Source organism: Blennius ocellaris, assembly GCF_963422515.1.
Source record: "Blennius ocellaris genome assembly, chromosome: 1".
In the NCBI taxonomy this organism is placed as follows: Eukaryota; Metazoa; Chordata; class Actinopteri; order Blenniiformes; family Blenniidae; genus Blennius; species Blennius ocellaris.
Genome location: NC_137650.1, coordinates 3,678,785 through 3,684,784, shown reverse-complemented (window position 1 = coordinate 3,684,784; position 6,000 = coordinate 3,678,785).

Genomic DNA, 6,000 nt, shown 5'->3' with positions numbered 1-6,000 from the left:
TGGCGGCTGCTGTGGCGGTGGCGATGGCGGCTGCTGTGGCGGTGGCCACGGTAATGGCCACGGCGGCTGCTGTGGTGGTGGCCATGGCGACAGCGGTGGCGGCTGCTGTGGCGATGGCCATGGCGGCTACTGTGGCGGTGGCGATGGCGGCTGCTGTGGCGGTGGCCACGGCAATGGCCACGGCGGCTGCTGTGGCGATGGCCATGGCGGCTACTGTGGCGGTGGCGATGGCGGCTGCTGTGGCGGTGGCCACGGCGATGGCCACGGCGGCTGCTGTGGCGGTGGCCATGGCGACAGCGGTGGCGGCTGCTGTGGCGGTGGCGATGGCGGCTGCTGTGGCGATGGCCATGGCGGCTGCTGTGGCGGTGGCGATGGCGGCTGCTGTGGCGGTGGCCACGGCAATGGCCACGGCGGCTGCTGTGGCGATGGCCATGGCGGCTACTGTGGCGGTGGCGATGGCGGCTGCTGTGGCGGTGGCCACGGCGATGGCCACGGCGGCTGCTGTGGCGGTGGCCATGGCGACAGCGGTGGCGGCTGCTGTGGCGGTGGCCAAGGCGGCTGCTGTGGCGGTGGCCACGGCGGCTGCTGTGGTGGTGGCGATGGCGGCTGCTGTGGCGGTGGCCACGGCGGCTGCTCGGTCTGCAGACTGCTGCCGCGGCTCAGGGACAAACATTTTTGTGTGTGAGCATTTCAATGACATAAACAGTATCTCGCCCGCCATACCCTCAGCAACCATCTATCTGCCTCACATAAATCTGAATGACATTAACATTTAAAAAAAGGGAAGAAGAAAGCCTCCCGCCTGTGTGTGGAGAAGCTCGTCTCTCCATTCAGAGAGACAGGCTTCATCTTATTTATCCGCCGGCAGGCAGCATGAACAGGCGTGGCCACAGACGGGCATAAATCTGTGCAGGTTAGAGCCGGTGAACCGGCGTGGCGGCGGGTTAAGTGAATATCAGCCTGCGCCTCCTGAAAGAGCTCTGCTATATCCACTCCCATTAAATATGTGTTCCATTTGAGCCTTATTTGGAGGCAAAGTCATTTTACCCTCTTTTATAGAAGGTCATAAAATATATAGTGGGTTTTGGGTTTTTTTTTTTTTTTTTTTGAAAAGCCTGCATAACATTTACATTTTCTATTGTATAAATGTGATCAGCCCAACATGGGGCTGAATAAAACATTCATGGCAGAAGCCATTTCCTCCGTGACATTTGGTCCCGTATCTATCATCAGTTTTCTATAAGCAGCCAGGAGAACAAACGCTGGTCAAATGTTTAAATGTGGCCTCTCCACATAGAATTTAAACCCTGCTTTCACATTAACACCCGCCGGCTAGTAGATGGAAATGCTTTTTTTTTGTGCAGATAAGAGAAAAGTCAAATGGAAATGACTTGCAGGGCTGTTGTGGCAGAGGGGAGCGCCGTGCTGATGGACCTGGGAAATTGAAGCATGTCAGTAAAATTAGAAAGCGCCAGCCTTCCCTCCACCGGCAGACATGTAAATGTGGCAGAGCCCCTCAGACGAGTCCATTATGGATCGTCCCACGCAGCCTTTTCTCATCAAAAATCCCATCAGTATATTAAAAGGTATAGCCTTGGCACTGACAAATTAATTCTTTAATTTTTTTCTCTGAGTGATTTGAATTGCTGCTGAACCCCGTGATGGGCAGCAATTCAATATTATAATTTACCTTCCTTCTGCAGAAGAATATTCTTTCACTTCATTAAGTCAACTTGAATTTAACAGAAAATTCTCTTTGGCCATTGTCGGGGGTAAAATAGTGAGAGGAAAAAAAGTAGGGCAGAAACTTGGCGAAGGTTGCAACACACATAGGAAACAGCAGTTGAATTTAAATAAAGGTTTTACAGGATTAAAAGATTACAGCACGGCGCAGGGAAAAGGAAAGAAGAACACCTGATGAGATGAAGAGTCCAATATCACGCTAATTCCATGATAATGAGGCAAAGAAAAAAGTGGCAGCGTTTAAGTCTTTATCTCTCATTTAAAGTTTTGTGTGTTTGCAGCTTGTCTCATGGTGAAGTTGGTTCCTGCAGTGAATTGACTGACTTCACAAATGATTGTAGAGGTTAATTTCAGTGACCGTCCCCACGAAATATTGCTCTTTATCATTTATTGTCACTAATCATGTTTACTAAGACACTTTGGTCCAAAGTACAATTCCAAATGATCCAGTTCGATTCTTTTGAAGGTTGTTTTAATGCTCCTTTTGGTTGTTTCACTTTCTCATGTATATTGGATGAATCCTAAAAATAATTCAATTACATCACACACTCGACTGACTCACATACATATACACCAAATGTTTTACCACTTCTTTTTGAGGAATATTTTTCTGCAATTATTGAAGAAAACATAGTCTTTGTTGCTTCCCTGAGAACCTCTCCCTCAGATTTGATTATAAAATGTTGTTTTTATAATGTGACATTGACCTGGCAGTGGTTAGCGCCTCCTCCTCGCAGTAATAGTGCAAGCTCAGCATACTTTCTGCAATCTGCATGTTCTCCACATGTGTTTTCTCTGGAACCACTGGTTTCCTCATGCACAGCAAAAACGTTAATTCAAGGATAACCCAGTGACGCTGAATGTTCCTATCGAAGCTCCATTCTGGACTACATGGTCATCGATATAACCAAATGCTATAATTCACTGAGGATTGCACGTCAGTTTCAGGAAGATTAGCAGAGCCACAAAATCCTGTGAGGAAATACAAGCGGCGACATGGTTTTTGGACATTTGCCTGTATTATGCATCTCAAGGCACAGCGAGCATAACGGTACAATGACACACTTTTCTGTTAGAGAATTGTAAGGAAGTGTGTTTTACAGTTACAGTGGACTAGTAGAATGAGTATTTCCACACCACTCTCTACTTCACGCCAGAACGAAAGGAAACATGTTGTGTTTTTGTCCTTTAGAGGCCATTGTGCTTCTGTTCCTGGTCCAGTTCACTTGAGGCTCTAGACCAGGGGGCGGCAACCTTTAATGCTCAAAGAGCCATTTGGTCCCGTTTCCCACTGAACACAACACCCAGAGAGCCGCACGTGTTTTATTTTGACAGTCCCCCAGGCAGACCATGCCAGGAGGACACTACACATCAGTCTTTTATTTTGACAGTCCCACAGGCAGACCATGCCAGGAGGACACTACACATCAGTCTTTTATTTTGACAGTCCCACAGGCAGACCATGCCAGGAGGACACTACACATCAGTATTTTATTTTGACAGTCCCACAGGCAGACCATGCCAGGAGGACACTACACATCAGTATTTTATTTTGACAGTCCCACAGGCAGACCATGCCAGGAGGACACTACACATCAGTCTTTTATTTTGACAGTCCCCCAGGCAGACCATGCCAGGAGGACACTACACATCAGTCTTTTATTTTGACAGTCCCACAGGCAGACCATGCCAGGAGGACACTACACATCAGTCTTTTATTTTGACAGTCTCACAGGCAGACCATGCCAGGAGGAGACGACACACAAAACCTTCTTCACTGCTGGTTGACAACTTACAACTAATTAACTAAACTACATGAACTAAGCAACAAAAACACAACACAACACAATTATTACCAACACTACAAACCTAACATAACCCCAATAATTACATTTAAAACACCACAAACAGAAACTCCCATAATGCATTGCAGCTCTCAGCTCCTTTATTGCTCCACATTATTAAAATGGAAGATAAATGTGGGAGATGTGGATTGTTAGAACCATGAGTGTGATGGTGTGTCTTTAATGTCCTGTAGTTGTTGTGTTATTCACTAGAATGTTCCGTCACTCTCAACAAGTTCGCAATGAACCTTCTGGAACTGTCGGGTTTTACTGTGAAAGGTACAGGAAGCTCCCAGCTTCAGACACCAGTTGAGCCGCTGTCATGACCTGCAGCCGCAATTCTACGTTCTTCATCCTTTATTGTTGTAATGACGTTTCATCACTGCTCGTTCACGACCCTACATTTTACCACTCTTTGTAGCGGGACTGCGCTCTGGGTGGCTTTGCCTCCTTACATCCCTCTCTGGGTGGCCTTGCCTCCTTACGTCCCTCTCTGGGTGGCCTTGCCTCCTTACGTCCCTCTCTGGGTGGCTTTGCCTCCTTACGTCCCTCTCTGGGTGGCCTTGCCTCCTTACGTCCCTCTCTGGGTGGCTTTGCCTCCTTACGTCCCTCTCTGGGTGGCCTTGCCTCCTTACGTCCCTCTCTGGGTGGCTTTGCCTCCTTACGTCCCTCTCTGGGTGGCCTTGCCTCCTTACGTCCCTCTCTGGGTGGCCTTGCCTCCTTACGTCCCTCTCTGGGTGGCTTTGCCTCCTTACGTCCCTCTCTGGGTGGCCTTGCCTCCTTACGTCCCTCTCTGGGTGGCCTTGCCTCCTTACGTCCCTCTCTGGGTGGCTTTGCCTCCTTACGTCCCTCTCTGGGTGGCCTTGCCTCCTTACGTCCCTCTCTGGGTGGCCTTGCCTCCTTACGTCCCTCTCTGGGTGGCTTTGCCTCCTTACGTCCCTCTCTGGGTGGCTTTGCCTCCTTACGTCCCTCTCTGGGTGGCTTTGCCTCCCTACATCCCTCTCTGGGTGGCCTTGCCTCCTTACGTCCCTCCAGGATGAACTGCAGTGGGACGGAGGCTCCAGGAGCCGCAGTGGAGGGACCAAAGAGCCACATGGCTCCGGAGCCGCGGGTTGCCGACCCCTGGTCTAGACCTTGGAGAAGCTAAACCAAGGATGTTTACCCCGGAATGAAGGATGGAATGACAAGCTACGTTTACCTTTCGAAGGACATGCAGCTTATCTGATTGGTTCAAGATACGCAGGAGTCCAAAGTGGTGGGCGGGTGATCTTGACAGAGTGGGAGTGACTGGGACCACCAAGCAGCAGGAACACTTGAACACTGCCTGAAGGCTGCATCAAAAACGAGCCGACGAGCACAACCAAGGTAAGGTCTTGTGCTTTCAGAGTGGCACTGGTTGGTTTGGCTCCTGTGCTGCCATCACGCTGTAAACATGACACGTCCTGAACTTTGGAGGAACTCGTGGGACAAAACCCTTTTTTTTCAGGAGTGGACAATAACTTACATCTGGCAAGCTTGCAGGATTTGAATTGTGATTGAAAACTATAAAGCGTTGGGGTGGAGTTTCCATTCACATTCAGCCAAAGCTGCAGTCAAACTCAGCAGCAGGGCCATTCGGCTCTTTGCCTCTGAGCACCTGAACGGCCTGAAGAAGGAAGCTGGACTGTGGGATAATATGTGAAAACTGCAGCAGCCAGCACTGAAGCAGACAGACAATAATAATAAATGTGCTCATGAACTGCACATCCGCTGTGCTCAGAAGATGCTGGGTTTGCTGTAAATCTGACGTAGAGTCAATCAGCTTTTATACCAAAGAGTTTTGATTCAATGAACTCATAGATGGTTCCAGATTGAAAACACTTGGAGGAATGATCAGCTGCCTCCATTGTTCTCACATCTGCAGCAGCGGCAGTAAGGCAGCTGCTGCAGATGTGAGAAGCCACATGACTGCTGCGTCGGCGGCTGCAATGAAAGCCGTCACATGAATAAACCGAAGTGTGGGACAATGTTTGACCCCATGATGGCACTCGATGAAACGTCTGGGGTCCCTGAAGTCCAACAGGCCAGTGATGTCTGATCAAACTGTCATCATCTATCCATCAGTTGTCCAAACATTTCATTCTAACACACAAAGGTACACCATTGGTTTTCAAAGGATGGCGGCATGAATTCATGAGCTGGAAATTATTTGCCAATTAATACAACTTCCGTAAACACAACAATCTAACCCTTCCTTGAAGGTGAAGAGACCACTAAAGACTGAGGTCCCGTTTACAAGATGTTCCATGTTTCAACACCTGAACCGTCAAAATGAAGCAGTGTTTCCACGGCAGCAGCAGACACCCTGACAACCATGTAGTTGGTCTGCCGGGCCACAGGAGGACACTGTTGCTTGTTTTTGTAATGGAACCAC